Below are 18,220 nucleotides of genomic sequence, written 5' to 3' on the forward strand. Positions count from 1 at the left end.
AGGGTTTGTCCCTAATATTAGAAAATCCTCTTGTAAGAGATAGGCTCAGTTTTTTTACTATATAAATAGCTTTTCCTATATAAACAGAAATCTCTGTAGGAAATCAGTCAGTGGGTGTCAGTGAACAAAAGAAGATGCTTTATTGTCAGTTGGTGTAATTTAGTTCATGATTACAGAAAGAGGTTAAAATAAGAAAACAGAGTATGTTTATCTTATATTGTTGCCCTAACCAGTTTCCTCGCCCAGCACCCATAATCTCTAAATGGGATAGGGGTCGAAGGAGGAGCAGTGCACAGAGGATGAGGGGCCTTTTGCCTAGGATAGCATTTGACCCAGTCAGCCCTATTTTAAGGGGGCATGATATTGAGCGGATTTTTATATAAACAATAAATATCTGGTATTTTAGTTCTAGAGCATCTATTCTATCATTCTCTACACAAGTCTCTTCTATTGAATTCCAATACCACCTCTATGCTGACCACATGCTTACCTACATTTCTTCTTGCTTCTTCTTGCAATCTCTTCTACCTTTCCCTATTATCTCTCTGACAACTACCTGATGCAAATCATCTTCAAGACTGAGCTTCTGGCTATCCTCCTCTATCCCCAGTTTCTGATATCTACAATACTGTTGAGAATTCCACAATCTAAACAACAGCCAGAGTTTGATGTTGTTACACGACACATCATTCTTCTTCACCCCTTACACTTAGTCTCTCACCAAATCATCTCATCAAATCATCAATGTTCATCTCTTTGCATTTGTCCTCCTTGTGATATCCTTTCTGGATTATTGCAATTCCCTTTCAACTCTCTAATCCACTGTGAGCAGAGCACCTCTACTAGACTAATCTTCTTATCCCATCACCCTCCACCTGCTGCCCCACTATGCATCCACTGGCTCCCCATATCTTCCAGAATTTCTGGAGGACCCACCGTTTTCCCTCAATTTAGAGATTTTCCCAATACTGACTTCTCCACATGACCCTTGCTACAGTAGTCATTCTCACCCAACAGTCCCTCTCCTTCTGTCTCATTCCCCCTCAACATCCTACTAGATTGTAATCTTGTGATAGCATGGCCTTCTTCTCTTTCTGTACCAGTATATCTTAACATGTGTTGGTGGTATTGTCAACGTTGTATGTTGTTCTTCCTAATACTTAATCATCACTCTCTCTATTGTAATTTTAGCTCTACAGAATCTGTTGACGCTCGATCAGCAATGTAATGTTATGGCATAGCTCATCCAGCGAGTGTTTCCTGCTGGCTATTAGGGCCTTCCAAGAATTGTTACGTTGTAGCTTGCCTAAAATATAACAGTTCTGTAATGTTCCATATTCATTTTGGAAAAAGAGACTGTGAAGCAAAATCTGGTATGGGGGTCTTATCACTGTAGCAACCAGGGGAATGGTAAATGGGAATATTCCATTTGTTGCTATAGTGATAAATATAAGGCTTAATCATTGAGGGTATTACTATCCTTTTACAGAATGTAGAGCCCTGCTGCTTAAATAGCACAGGGCGGCATGTAGTTGTGGGGATAGGAGCTAGGATTCATTGAAAGGTCAGCTATTAGTTATATGGAGGGTTCAAAAGTTCAGGCTTGAAGTTTAAAAAAAAACAAAAAAACTGCTAGGTTATATAACTTAGAAATTTCGGGGTGTGCGCGCGCCGCTTAGTTATTTGCCGCCTTTGTCTCGAGGACACCTCGAGAGCGCTTAGGTATGCCTCGCGCTGCGCAAAAGGCGCGAATTCGCGCTATAAATAGAAGGGGCTGAAGTGGCAGCGTCTCATGCCACAAGGCGAACTGCAGGCTGTGCTACTGACCTTTTTAAGGCCGGTAATTCGGCTAAGCAGGAGAGCCGCGGGCGAAGATGGAAGCTCTTCTTGAAAAACTCCCACCCACCCTCCCTGATATATATATATTTGTTATGTATATATATAAAAAATAAATAAATAAATAAATAAAAAAAATAAAAATGTCGTGTGCTTTTATTGGGGTTAAGGTTGTCCCAAATGGGATGAACTGATTATGTGGTGGTTTGTCTACTGGCTTTTAGGGCGGTAGGCATTGTACATATATATATCGTGTAAATTATATGATGGTGAAACTCTGGGTTTGGGCCAAGAGTTTCGTTAAAGTTTGTATGGTAAAATAAGTATTGTTAAACTAAATAAAAGTCCACGGCCTGTTTATTCCAAGAAAAAAGTGTCTTTGTTTTTATTTCACAATATTGGTTTATTGTTACATTTTAATGGTTTTCATTATCCCTTACAACTACATGAAAACCCATGCAGAATACAAAAGAGGGTTATAAAAGAAACTTGTATCGGCTACAATGTAAAAATGTTCAGTGCATTGTCCACAGATGGTTTGATTGACTATGATTGCCAGTAGTGATTGGTACATTTTTAGAAGCAGGTAAAAAATTACACTTTTATTCATCGGGTACTTTGAAAAGTGTGATTTCTCAAAACATGTAACGAATTCCACAATTATCTGTAAATGAAGGGCTAAATATATCACTGGGATCTGGGACAACTGAAGACATTGGGTCACTACGAAAGCTTTGTTTTTGTATATTTCTTCTTTTTTCGACTTGCCCACTCGTCATAGTAACACAGGAGCCCCGTATGCCCACCACGAATTCATGACTCAGCAGCATGAACATCAACAACACAATACAAACAGCACGTAATTAGCGCTGAATAATACGCAACCTGCCCTGTCTGCTTGTTGGTAAAAATACATCATTTTTTTACTACCGGAACTACCTGCGATTCCCTGCGCCGTCATTCCATGTCATTTATATCCCAAGATCGGGGTCCTTTTATCTGCACTCATCCTGTACACATCCTATTAAAACCCATAAAAGTGCTGAAAACACTTGTTACAAGACTTTAGAGGGACAGTTTAATGTCACCGGCAGCCTCACCAAAGAACTCATGCTTTGCGAGTGCTCTGCTATGCGTTCTTTAACGGTTAAAAGAAAAGCACTTACCTTAGGGAGAATCTGCAGCCCCCCTGCTATCCCCGTGGTTAAACGATTCTTGCCACCAATTGGTCGCTTGAAATCAATGGGAGAAGTGTTGGGGGAAAAAGGGTTAAATACATATGGAGGAATTCTGCACAATACCCCCGTGCGTTTGCCATGTCCCCTGGAAGGTCAGGGGTTTAGATATAATGTAAGGAAGTGTTAATTTGCAGGGAGAGTGGTAGATAAAGGGAACAGCCTCCCGGCAGAAGTGGTAGAGGTTAATACAGTGAGGGAATTTAAACTAGCTTTGGATAAGCATATTGCTCCTGAATTTCAGACAAGACCAACAACTGATTAACCGTAACACTCACAGCAAAGAACTGCACATATACACAGTAAATACACGCGTGTGTCATATATCCATACGAGTGACACCGATTTAGCGTGATAGGAATGCAGGGCAATGGGTAGCGGCTGTCGGTGTTATGCCTTCTGCTGCTTTACGTGGGAATCGTCTGAATCGCCCCCACAACAAAGCGCCCCCCCCCCCGCGAGTCACACGCAGCGCGAGCCTCCGCACAATTACAAACGGTGAGTCAGCTCCCCATTGCCATGGCAACCATACACTATCTGAAGACGTAGTAACACGTGGGAAAAAAAGGCAGAACTTGGAAATACAGAAAGGGGATCTGAGATCAAAATCCAAGAAATATTCATCAAAACTAGGAATATGGCTTTAAACCAAGCTCATCAAATTCAAAATAGTCAAAAACTTCATTAATAAATACATACCAGATATAGAGCAATAGCAAAATGTTTTTATTCGAGGAATGCCTATTTTTCTTGACTCACATCATATTGGGGTCCATTTTTTTTTTTGCCCCTGAACTCCAGACCACCAAAGTCTGCTGAGATCCCTCCTGCCGCTTGGCCACAGAGGTGGCTTCATCGGGGTGAACCCTGACATTTATACAATCTATTCAAATCATCAGAAACACCTATTGGTTGCTATGGTAACTGCATCCCTCTTATAAATTTGCACCAGAATAGAACTTGATGCATAACCTCCCGTAGTAACATCAGGAGTAGCGGCTCACTGAAGCTGACATTCATTTGTTGTATTAAGTCTTATGAATTATCCATGGCTCAGTCTCTCTTCTTGAAAAAGTTCTGATTCATAGACCCTGAACCCCGTGGTTTAATAATGTGAAGAAATAATCACAAGATATAAATGCAAAGCCTCTGCAACAACACCCTTCCCCCCCTGCTAGAATTCTGATGCTAAGCAGTGATGTCATAGTCATGTGATGTCACAATGCAGACTGTCAATAAGAGTGCAGTAACATTAGTCTTTCTCTCCCACATCCCAGAAGACAGCGTGCAGCAACAGCATATGTAACAGCAGAGAACACACGCAAACCAGCAACATACACACACACGCAAACCAGCAACATACATACACACAAGTCAGCAACATACATACACACACAAACCAGCAACATACATACACACAAGTCAGTTTGTTCACTCGTAAAGCAATATATATATATATATCTGATACATACACTCCATGCAGAGCACACATGATTCATTCGTTTTTTGGAGCCGTCTGGATCGGATGCGTTTCTTGATGTTTGGTGAAAGCCTGGTAGGAAGATAATCTTTCTTTTCTCTATTGTTTTATTCAAACTTTATCTCTCTTTTTATGCTTTTTCTGCCTGTTCTGTTGTTTGGAGTTATTTTGGCGGATTAAGCGATAGTAATCTCTGTCAAGGTATTTGCTGATGTTTTATTTTTGTAGTTTAGGGACTCCGAATTCCATAAATAAACCTGATTAGTGTTCAAAAAAGGCTTAATATGTCCAAAATAGGAAATAGAAGTTTACATAAAATATTGTATACAAAATGTGGCCCTTTTTACACATTAATCGGCTTCAACATTAACTTCCCCTCCCTGCTAGAATTCTGATGCTAAGCTGTGATGTCATAATCATGTGATGTCATAGTCATGTGATGTCACAATGCAGACTGTCAATAAGAGCGCAGTAACATTAGTCTTTCTCTCACACATCCCAGAAGACAGCGTGCAGCAACAGCATATGTAAGAGCAGCAAACTCACACAAACCAGCAACATACACACACACACACACAAACCAGCAACATACATACACACAAGTCAGCAACATACACACACACACACACACACACACAAGCCAGCAACATACATACACACAAGTCAGCAACATACACACACAAGTCAGTGTGGTCACTCGTAAAACAATATATATATATATATCTGATACATACACTCCATGCAGAGTACACATGATTCATTCGTTTTTTGGAGCAGTCTGGATCAGTGCGTTTCTTGACGTTTGGTGAAAGTCTGGTAGGAAGATAATCGTTCTTTTCTCTATTGTTTTATTCAAACTTTATCTCTCTTTTATGCTTTTTCTGCCTGTTCTGTTGTTTGGAGTTATTTTGGCCGATTAAGAATATATATAAGATTAGAATTCGGATGCTAGGCAGTGATGTCATAGTCATGTGATGTCATAGTCATGTGATGTCACAATGCAGACTGTCAATAAGAGTGCAGTAACATTAGTCTTTCTCTCACACATCCCAGAAGACAGCATGCAGCAACAGCATATGTAACAGCAGCGAACTCACACGCAAACCAGCAACATACACACACACACACACAAGTCAGCAACATACATACACACACACAAGTCAGCAACATACATACACACACAAACCAGCACCATACATACACACACAAGTCACCAACATACACACACACAAGTCAGTGTGGTCACTCGTAAAGCAATATATATATCTATCTGATACATACACTCCATGCAGAGCACACATGATTGATTCATTTTATGGAGCAGTCTGGATGGGATGCGTTTCTTGACGTTTGGTGAAAGTCGGGTAGGAAGATAATCGTTCTTTTCTCTATTGTTTTATTCAAACTTTATCTCTCTTTTAATGCTTTTTCTGCCTGTTCTGTTGTTTGGAGTTATTTTGGCCGATTAAGCGATAGTAATCTCTGTCAAGGTATTTGCTGATGTTTTATTTTTGTAGTTTAGGGACTCCAAATTCCATAAAAAAAACCTGATTAGTGTTCAACAAAGGCTTAATATGTCCAAAATAGGAAATAGAAGTTTACATAAAATAGTGTATACAAAATGTGGCCCTTTTTACACATTAATCGGCTTCAACATTAACTTCACCTCCCTGCTAGAATTCTGATGCTAAGCTGTGATGTCATAATCATGTGATGTCATAGTCATGTGATGTCACAATGCAGACTGTCAATAAGAGCGCAGTAACATTAGTCTTTCTCTCACACATCCCAGAAGACAGCGTGCAGCAACAGCATATGTAACAGCAGCGAACACAAGCAAACCAGCAACATACACACACACACACACAAGTCACCAACATACATACACACAAGTCACCAACATACATACACACAAGTCAGCAACATACATACACACAAGTCAGTGTGGTCACTCGTAAAACAATATATATATATATATCTGATACAGACACTCCATGCAAAGTACACATGATTGATTAATTTTATGGAGCCGTTTGGATCGGGTGCGTTTGTTGACTATTTGGTGAAAGTCTGGTAGGAAGATAATCGTTCTTTTCTCTATTGTTTTATTCAAACTTTATCTCTCTTGTATGCCTTTTCTGCCTGTTCTGTTGTTCGGAGTTATTTTGGCCGATTAAGAATAATTATAAGATTAGAATTCTGATGCTAGGCAGTCATGTCATAGTCGTGTGATGTCATAGTTATGTGATGTCATAGTCATGTGATGTCACAATGCAGACTGTCAATAACAGTGCAGTAACATTAGTCTTTCTCTCCCACATCCCAGAAGACAGCGTGCAGCAACAGCATATGTAACAGCAGCGAACACACGCAAACCAGCAACATACATACAAACAAGTCAGCCCCAGTGAGTGTTGGTGATCGAGTACCCCTTTTGTGGAAAGGAGGGAGTTACCTGGACCCCCCACTCCTGTGGACTCACCAACACGGTCGGTTAAGGCAATACAGCCTAATCGGCTATATGGGAAAGGCTGAGCATGATGGAGTCCTGTCTTTTTTCACTCACACTAACACACACCTAGACACTCACACTAACACACACCTAGACACATACTTATAGTGTAAGATTTAGAAGACCAGCGCTTCAGGAACCTGTTAGGCACTAATTTCCCAGACAGGTGGATTTAGTCTGTCGTGGTAACTGCCAGTAGCGCTCAGTACTATATACCCTTAGGACCTCGGGAGAGTCAGAGACTAGAAGTCCAAATTCCATAAAAAACCTGATTAGTGTTCAAAAACGCTTAATATACATTTATTGACTCAGAACTTTACATAAAATATTGTATACAAAATGTAGCCTTTTTTTTAACTTCCCCTCCCTGATACAATTGTGTTGCTAGGCAGTGATGTCATAATGATGACTGCCAAGTGATGTCATAATGCAGACTCTCAATAACAGTAAGCTAACATTAATCTCTCACACATCAGATGAAGGTAACATAGAGATACAGCATATGTAACGAACAGCAGCCAAGAAACATACAAGCAAAACACAACATACATACACACAAATCAGCTACATACATACATGCTTATTTGATACATACACTCCATGCAAAGTACACATGATTGATTCATTTTTAGGAGCAGTGTGGATCGGATGCGTTTCTTGAAGTTTGGTGAAAGTCTGGTAGGAAGATAATCGTTCTTTTCTCTATTGTTTTATTCAAACTTTATCTCTCTTTTAAGCTTTTTCTGCCTGTTCTGTTGTTTGGAGTTATTTTGGCCGATTAAGAATATATATAAGATTAGAATTCTGATGCTAGGCAGTGATGTCATAGTCGTGTGATGTCATAGTCATGTGATGTCATAGTCATGTGATGTCACAATGCAGACTGTCAATAAGAGTGCAGTAACATTAGTTTTTCTCTCCCACATCCCAGAAGACAGCGTGCAGCAACAGCATATGTAACAGCAGCGAGTCAGCCCTAGTGAGTGTTGGTGATAGAGTACCCCTTTTGTAGAAAGGATGGAGTTACCTGGACCCCCCACTCCTGTGGACTCACCAACACAGTTGGTTAAGGCAATAAAGCCTAATCGGCTATATGGGAAAGGCTGAGCTTGATTGGTGAAAGACTCGTAGGAAGTTTCACATCTTTGGAGGTAATCTTTCCGTTCTCTATTATTTATATCAAACTTTCTCTCTCAGCTTTCAGCTTTTTCTGCCTTCCCTACTTTCTGTTTTTATTGTTTTTTTATTTTTCAATCTCTCAATTTCTGGCAGTTTTCCCCCCTTGCTTCGTGTTTCTGTAGTATGTTTATCTCATTGATCTTTTAACAAATTTATTGTGGAAAATGCTAAAGGATTTTTAATGTGCCAGAATTTGTCCCAAATGAAGTCAATTAGTTAATTGTTTTGCATAGTAACAAACCTCTAATCCCACAAACTTAATTTCTTAACGTTTGGTAGCGAGAATAGAACCAAATTCAAGACTTTAGAGGAAATCTGCTGTAACTTTCTCAAAAAATGTGTTCTATGGAAAATACTTGCTTTTGTTTAACCCCTTCCAATGGTATTTTTTCAACTAAATTTTCTTTCCACCTTTTAATGTCCCCTCACAGACAGTGAGGCAAATTCTAAGCCTAATACTAAGTAAGCAAATGGAAATACTCACACATTTAACTTGTGTAACTGTAACAGTGATTGTTCTATTTCTTCTATATCTGTAGGCTCACCTATTTTACCCCTACTGCTGGAGGAGACGGCTTTATTGAAGTGCAGACCAGCGGATCACCAGGACAGGTTTGGGGGAACAGTAAGAATCCGTATTTTTTTTGTGACAGTTTATATTTGAACACTAAGCTTTTTCCCGCATTAGAAACTTTTAAAAGTTGGTGACTTGCATTGGGGAAACTTAGATGAAAGTTTATATTTAAATGAAATGTATCTGATTTTAATATTAAACTACATTTGAAATATTGAAGTATAGGGCCACAAAAATCCATGAAATCTTCGGTATAGACTCGCTAGACATGTTGTTTTAAAGTAAACATATTGTTGTTTGGGCTGATTTTGGCCGATTAAGCTAGAGTAAGCTTTGTCAAGTTATTTGGTGATGTTCTTTTACTCCTGCAGTTTAGGGACTCCACATAACATAAAAACCAGATTAATGTCCAAAAAAGACTTAATATGGGCAATAAATTTTTTTTAATATATTGAACAATTGTGTCTTATCATTTAGTTTCTCATTGTTTGTGCTTCATTTTCTTTTTAGAAGTGAGAACGATGCATCCTTTCTTCAACATTACCTGAACAATAGCATAATAAGATCCACAGAGCCATCTTCACCACTTCCATTCTACTGTCAGTACGATTGTGCTTTAAACTACACCTTAAGCACTAACCTCTTAATGCCCAGAGGGATGGGCAGTCCTTTTAGCCATGGATCCCCAGAGGTTTCCCCCACAAGGGGGTTTTTCCTCTCCTGAGAGCTAAAGGATGATTCTTTGTGAGTCCAGAGGGAGCCTTCTGTACACTTGAGTCCTAGTAAACTCAAGTCCAGGATTTTTGTAGACAATATCAAAAGCCACATGATGCTATTTAGTATTACCTTGTGAACTTCTGCTAGAGATTTATTTCTAATAAATAATATCATCTTAAACATACAATAAAATGTATTTCTTGTCTTGTTTATAATCCTTCTTGTGACATTTTCATGTAGTTTAATCCATGGATCTCACCCTTCCTCTTTACATGGGGAATAGTGTTTTCTTTTTAAGTGGACAATTATTCAGTATTTAGTCTCCCTATCAGTAAATAATTATAACATGCACATTGTTTTATGTACTCCCTACTCAATGATGTTAATTGAGGCTAGTAGTAAAATAAAGGCTATTTGGGATCACAAAGGGGCACACTTTCAAAAGGTGGGTAGGACCTTCACAGAAATGGAGATTAAGTTGGGCAACATGGAATGTATGGGTGGAACAGGCCAGAGATTGATTTTATTTCAAAATCTCTGAACCTCTGAAGAGCTCTTTATATTGGCCCTGCACATATTTATAGCATGTTATCATAGCATTTTAGCATTGGTATTTAGTATTGCGTGAAAAATGTATCCATAAATATAGTGAATAGCCAGAAAAAATATATTGTAAGGAAATCAAATATTGCAAAATTGAAATACAACCGGTATAATGTCATTAAAAAAAATAATAATTAAAAAAGACCTGTAATCATCGTTACTTACTTAATAGATAAATAACTACTTTAAGTTTCATGAGATTAAAAAAGAAAGTTGACCCAGGGCTGGTGCAAGGATTTTTGCCACCCTAGGCAAAACATAATTTGGCCGCCACCTGGCTCCACCCCCAAAAGTCCCCCTCCCCTTTTACCACACCCACTTATAGTAGCTGACTCGATCCCACTTCTCCCCATAGTGACCGCGACCCGCACTTACTGGATGACCGTGGCCGGAGGCTCGCTGCTGCAGCCTGCACTGCTTGCACGGCTGCCTGCCTCGCATCAAGTGAAGCTGCGGCCGCGCTTCTAATGAATGACCGCCCCCTCCAAGTAGGCGCTGCGGCCGCGCTTCTAATGAATGACCGCCCCCTCCAAGTAGGCGCCCTAGGCGGGCACCTTCTTTGCCTATAGTTGGTGCCGGCCCTGCCAGGACCGTCTGCTGATGTCAGCAGGGCCTCCCACTGATGTCACGGGACCGCCCGCTTACGTCATTAGCCTTTTGGAGTCAAGAAGGATTTTTTCCCTTGGGTTTTTTTGCAATCTTTGGATCAAGAGCAGAAGGGATATGTAGGAGTGTTAATCTTGACAGATTTAGGGTCTTTTTACCAACCTTATTTATTACGTAACAAAAATTTTCATTTTTTAAATGCTATAAAAATGTTTTGAAAAAAAATTGCTTTGTATTTTTTATATTGTTTTTAAGAAGCATACAGCATAAAACAGTCTTATAGGTAACTGAGGCAATTACATAACTTAATTTTAAGCATATAAATTGATATTTTTACTGATTATCAAGCACAGCACACATTTTAAAAAAATATGTTTACCCCTTTTTATGTTTTCTACAAATAGTGATTATAGCTTCATTTTTTGTTGCACCTTTGTACAGACACCTCAGAAATTAGAATAAAAACGTGATTCTGGCCGGCTAAGGTTTAAAAGTGTTTTGTGACGGGACGCCATGTTACCCCCAACTAGGTACTCCCAGCAAACGTTGCTTTCTCCTGCCAGACACCAGCGATTAACCCCTTCAGCGCCGCACAGAACCGGCGTTGTTGAGAGAAGGGGTGACGTCGCTGCACCAGAGCTGTGTTGGCACTGTGGCTAGCCACAACTTGGCTACACAGTGTGGATATTGTCCTAAAAAGTACACTAAAGTATCATAGCAGCCCACCCCAAGCATTACACAGCACTCATGTTGAGGTGAAAACAGTACAAGGGGGCAATTTATATACAATAAACACAACAAACCACACAAAGTTCTCCATCAGGCCCTCCTTTGCACACAGCTCAGGATTTGCACTGACTTCTGGCTGAAACCAGGTGATATCAGATCCAGGTGCAAATACTGGCCATAGAGGTCTCTGTCCTTTAAGTCCTGACCCGATGGAGAGTAACACCACACATAAATCCTCTCCCAAAATGCAGGCGCCCCAAATCTGTGTCCAAGCTCCACAGTCTTTAGAGTCTCTGGTACTTGTAGAAACGTGGCACTCTGTACCAGGGGGAAGAAGTAGTCCTAATGGACCCCCTGTACCCACCTCCCCAAAAACAGAACCCCTTCCAAGGCCAGAGTCCATAGTCTGTAGGTAGGAGGCTGGCACTCAGGCCCCTCAAGTAGCCCATCTCATGGAGGCTTCCATGACTTTGGGTCACCGGATCAGGACATTAAATCTCCAGGTCACAGGAGCAATGTTTGGGCACCTCCACTATCTGTAGAATTACCCTCCCACCCCATGCAATATATGATGTTTGGTGCAATCTACATCCATGTGCAGGTCCTACCTTTGTGTGCTACAAATTGTCAGGAAACAATTGAAACGGAGGTCATTTTTATTTTTCGCTACCGAGTAGGCTGCTGCTTGTGATGTCATTGACACTGAAAATGTGTTTCTCTCTAAGACCGAGTTAGACCTGTCATTTCATTAGTGATACAGATTGACACATTAGCCTCTGAAAGGAAATGAACATGCTATGTTTTAAGAGAAACAACCAGAGGCAAATGGATATAACCTATGAATCTCAATGCATGTCATGCTTAGACGTTCATGAATGACGTAAAACCAAAAAGGGGACGCTGGCTACTTCCTGACGCCCACAGGGAAAACCAACGTGATAATAATAATGTGATATTTTTATACACAGGGCACGTCATAACTTCTGATTTTTCCTTTGCAGCTTAGAGGAGAGCACATTATGTATAGGGGGAAACATTTAGTGCACAAACTTAAAGACATATTTTTAATATAGTAATATCATTAATTGTAATAGTAACTATCCAGCTGTTGGAAGACTACAACACCCATGATACTCAGCTAGTATGATTATACAGAGCATCATGGGAATTGTAGTCCTGCAAGATCATGAGAAAGATGCTCTTTTTTTTTACAATTTGGGGTAAATTGGTTAAATGAGCTTGGAAATGTTATGTATTACAAAATCTTCTTATGTTTTCAAAGTCCATCTGTTGTACTAAAATGCACCAAAAATTTAAATGAGCATTGAAAACATGCTAATGTATGAGTCAGTGGATGTGAATCACTAGATTTAGTGACATTCATTGCTGTGTATTAAATAATGCACAAGAATATGTAACATTTCCCCAGACGACCAGCAACTTCAATGAACGTCAACATACTTAAAGGTCCTTAAAGGGTTAATGTCTCTTTCACAGCTTTCAGTAAAACTGAAAACTTCATAATGTAAACTACCTATAGCCTGTGCTTCCCCAAGCCTGCACTTCGCTCATGTGGCACACAGATGATATGGCTAGGGTTGGCCCAGGTCTAGGGTAGTGACCGCCATAAAAAAAAGTACTTCCCTTAAGGAGAAGCTGGAGCTTCCAAGTGTAATTGGTCAGCAGAGATCAGTAACCTGGGAGTGGAGATAGGGGCAGGTGCAGGTCCACAAGAACAGGAACCGGGAAAACCAAGGTGTCAGAATCAAGTTAAAATACAGATGCAGAGTGAGAGGTCGACCCACATCAGAACCAAAACTGGCAACGTCAAAACTAAATCATGGAGGATACACAAACACCAAACTCTAGCAGGAACCAAGACCAGGGTCAAAGGAACAGTCAAGTCAAAATATGATCACACATGTAGCAAATAATGCAAGAACACATACACCAACCAAGGGCAGCGTGTAGAGTAAAGGCCCAGCATAGGGCACTTGTAGGTTAATCCGAGATCAATTAGGGGGTCAAGGTAGTATATTAGGGACCTTTTCGCGTGTGTGCGCACAAGGAGATCACGCAACTCCCTCTAGCTGGCCCGGGCATCACCAAAGCAGGGGTCTACAGTGACAGATAAGAGATGGGAAAAAGTGGGTAGATGAGGAGCTAGGAGGAAAGTGAGGTAAGGGCTAGTGGATAGTGAGACGGGATGCAGTGTTTATGTGTATGGGTAGGCATGTGTAAGGGCAGTGTATATGTGTGTATATGCAGAGTGTATATGTCTGTATGGGTATTAGGCCGTGAGACTGCTGCCAAACCGTGCTTTCTTAGCCCAGGACGACACTCAGGAACTTCACCAGCCAGGAACAGAAGAAATTGTGGACAAATAAAGTGAAATGAGTAAAGTGCACACACATGCATATGCACTCACACAATCTAACACCTCATACATACACACACACACACGGCCATTCCAACACAATACACTTGAACACATATACATGCACACCCTCTCTAAGCACTATACATTTATTTATTTTTTTATTATTGCAGAGCTTGTTAATTGATCCATTAAAAAATGCTAAATGCATTTCCGTTAATCTGTTTATAATTTGATCTATACATTGTTGGGTTTGTATGTGGTACTCAGTTTTAACTCTATTTTTTAGTAGAGCTACAAGATTATTTGCCTGTTTATCATTTACTGTGACAATGATTGCTATGTTTTAAAGATCTTTCTTTTTAAGATGCATCTTATTTATGACTAACTTGCTCTTCAATATACCGTACAAATGCAGGGTTTGTCCCTAATATTAGAAAATCCTCTTGTAAGAGATAGGCTCAGTTTTTTTACTATATAAATAGCTTTTCCTATATAAACAGAAATCTCTGTAGGAAATCAGTCAGTGGGTGTCAGTGAACAAAAGAAGATGCTTTATTGTCAGTTGGTGTAATTTAGTTCATGATTACAGAAAGAGGTTAAAATAAGAAAACAGAGTATGTTTATCTTATATTGTTGCCCTAACCAGTTTCCTCGCCCAGCACCCATAATCTCTAAATGGGATAGGGGTCGAAGGAGGAGCAGTGCACAGAGGATGAGGGGCCTTTTCCCTAGGATAGCATTTGACCCAGTCAGCCCTATTTTAAGGGGGCATGATATTGAGCGGATTTTTATATAAACAATAAATATCTGGTATTTTAGTTCTAGAGCATCTATTCTATCATTCTCTACACAAGTCTCTTCTATTGAATTCCAATACCACCTCTACGCTGACCACATGCTTACCTACATTTCTTCTTGCTTCTTCTTGCCCTCTCTTCTACCTTTCCCCATTATCTCTCTGACAACTACCTGATGCAAATCATCTTCAAGACTGAGCTTCTGGCTATCCTCCTCTATCCCCAGTTTCTGATATCTACAATACTGTTGAGAATTCCACAATCTAAACAACAGCCAGAGTTTGATGTTGTTAGACGACACAGCATTCTTCTTCACCCCTTACACTTAGTCTCTCACCAAATCATCTCATCAAATCATCAATGTTCATCTATTTGCATTTGTCCTCCTTGTGATATCCTTTCTGGATTATTGCAATTCCCTTTCAACTCTCTAATCCACTGTGAGCAGAGCACCTCTAGTAGACTAATCTTCTTATCCCATCACCCTCCACCTGCTGCCCCACTATGCATCCACTGGCTCCCCATATCTTCCAGAATTTCTGGAGGACCCACTGTTTTCCCTCAATTTAGAGATTTTCCCAATACTGACTTCTCCACATGACCCTTGCTACAGTAGTCATTCTCACCCAACAGTCCCTCTCCTTCTGTCTCATTCCCCCTCAACATCCTACTAGATTGTAATCTTGTGATAGCATGGCCTTCTTCTCTTTCTGTACCAGTATATCTTAACATGTGTTGGTGGTATTGTCAACGTTGTATGTTGTTCTTTCTAATACTTAATCATCACTCTCTCTATTGTAATTTTAGCTCTATAGAATCTGTTGATGCTCGATCAGCAATGTAATGTTATGGCATAGCTCATCCAGCGAGTGTTTCCTGCTGGATATTAGGGCCTTCCAAGAATTGTTACATTGTAGCTTGCCTAAAATATAACAGTTCTGTAATGTTCCATATTCATTTTGGAAAAAGAGACTGTGAAGCAAAATCTGGTATGGGGGTCTTATCACTGTAGCAACCAGGGGAATGGTAAATGGGAATATTCCATTTGTTGCTATAGTGATAAAAATAAGGCTTAATCATTGAGGGTATTACTATCCTTTTACAGAATGAAAATCCATGCAGAATACAAAAGAGGGTTATAAAAGAAACTTGTATCGGCTACAATGTAAAAATGTTCAGTGCATTGTCCACAGATGGTCTGATTGACTATAATTGCAGCAGTGATTGGTACATTTTTAGAAGCAGGTAAAAAATTACACTTTTATTCATCGGGTACTTTGAAAAGTGCAATTTCTCAAAACATGTAACTAATTCCACAATTATCTGTAAATGAAGGGCTAAATATATCACTGGGATGTGGGACAACTGAAGACATTGGGTCACTACGAAAGCTTTGTTTTTGTATATTTCTTCTTTTTTCGATTTGCCCACTCATCATAGTAACACAGGAGCCCCGTATGCCCACCACGAATTCATGACTCAGCAGCATGAACATCAACAACACAATACAAACAGCACGTAATTAGCGCTGAATAATACGCAACCTGCCCTGTCTGCTTGTTGGTAAAAATACATCATTTTTTTACTACCGGAACTACCTGCGATTCCCTGCGCCGTGATTCCATGTCATTTATATCCCAAGATCGGGGTCCTTTTATCTGCACTCATCCTATTAAAAGATTAAATCGTGTACACATCCTATTAAAACCCATTAAAGTGCTGAAAACACTTGTTACGAGACTTTAGAGGGACAGTTTAATGTCACCGGCGGCCTCACCAAAGAACTCATGCTTTGCGAGTGCTCTGCTATGCATTCTTTAACGGTTAAAAGAAAAGCACTTACCTTAGGGAGAATCTGCAGCCCCCCTGCTAACCCCATGGTTAAACGATTCTTGCCACCAATTGGTCGCTTAAAATCAATGGGAGAGGTGTTGGGGGAAAAAGGGGTAAATACTAGACTTGTGCATTCGTCTTCGGGCGAACATGAAAACGAGCACGAAGAGGCCGTTTTTTTGTTCGTTCCGAAGGAACGTAGAACAGAATACGGTGCCGGCAAACCGTAGGCGAAGACGAAGACTCACAATCACGAAGAATCGAAGATTCTTCGTGATCGTCTTCGTTTTTGCCGCGCAACCGCCAAAATTTCAAACAGGAGTGAGCTGATCCTCGTCTGTCCAATCAGCTCACTCTTGTGACGTAACGCTAAGGGTCTCGTCCAATGCCTGTGCTGCTGTTTTTTGAATTCTGAAGGCGCCTTTATAAGACCAGAGCTTGCCTGAGAGATCCATTCATTTTTCGCTGTGACTGCTTTGGCAACACTGCTGTGCTGCATCCGAGCGTTACAGAGAGAGATTGTTCTGTTCTGTGTGAGACTGGTAAGCCTTAGCCTGCCATTTCTCACTGTGTACTTCATCCTCACTTCAGTGCTACTTAATTAATATATTTAATAATAATAATTTGATTAATTTAATTTTTTTTAAATTAATTTGTCATCAACTTTAGTGTAAGTGCTGTTGAGTTGACAGTGCACCCAGTGCCTCAGTGGCACTGGGGTGCCCTTGCCCTGGGCTGGCACTAGTGCCTATTGCCTGTCCTGCTTAAATAAATTAAATAGAATTTATAAATTACAATTTAATAGAATCTATAATTTAATAGTTCATTATAATATTATATATATATATATATATTTGTCAGTCATATATATATATATACTATAGTATACTAGTGTAGAGTGTACTGTAGACATTCATCTACTAGTGTCTAATTTAAAATCAGTAATATTAATTAATATAATTAATAATTGAATTCATTATAAAATTATATATATATTTGTCAGTTATAGTTAGTAATAGTATACTAGTGTAGAGTGTACTGTAGACATTCAGAACATCTACTAGTGTCTAATCTAAAATCAGTAATATCAATAATTCTCTAATTCTTTCTTATCTTAATAGTTAATTAAATTAGCTATAAATAAAAGTAATAATATTAATTAATTACTACTAGCGTATAGTTCAGCTAATCTTATTAGTACTGGTGCTGCAGCTCTATAGTTTGTGCTTTGTTTTAGCAACAGTAAGAGACCAAGTCAATTTTTCTTAATTAATCTTTCATTTTATTTCATTTGTTTTGCTCACCTCAGTCCATCAGTGAAGTGAACTTGTTGGGCTAGTGAGTGCAGCCGCATAAGTGCTGTGTTTTTTTTTGATCAGCAAGCAGTGACGTTAACTGTTTTGCAAAGATTTTCTCATTTATTTTACATTTTATTTCAATTTTATTAAAAGTACCCTTAGTGTTTTGCTCACCTCAGTCCATCAGTGAAGTGAACTTGTTGGGCTAGTGAGTGCAGCAAGCAGTGAAGATAACTGTTTTGCTGTGACATTTTATTTTATTTCTAATTCTTTTCAAGAAAAATTGACTGTGACGAGCTGTACTAAGCAAAGCTTCAAGCTACTAGCTGTAGTACTAAAATAATTCTAATCTTCTTTAATCTTAATCTATAATATATAATAATATTCTAATTCATAATCTATAATATAAGTAATTCTAATTCTAAATTCTAATTCATAATC

The sequence above is a fragment of the Sceloporus occidentalis genome, unplaced genomic scaffold, assembly GCF_023333645.1.
Source record: "Sceloporus occidentalis isolate IW3139 unplaced genomic scaffold, rSceOcc1.0.p SCAF_62, whole genome shotgun sequence".
NCBI lineage: Eukaryota > Metazoa > Chordata > Lepidosauria > Squamata > Phrynosomatidae > Sceloporus > Sceloporus occidentalis.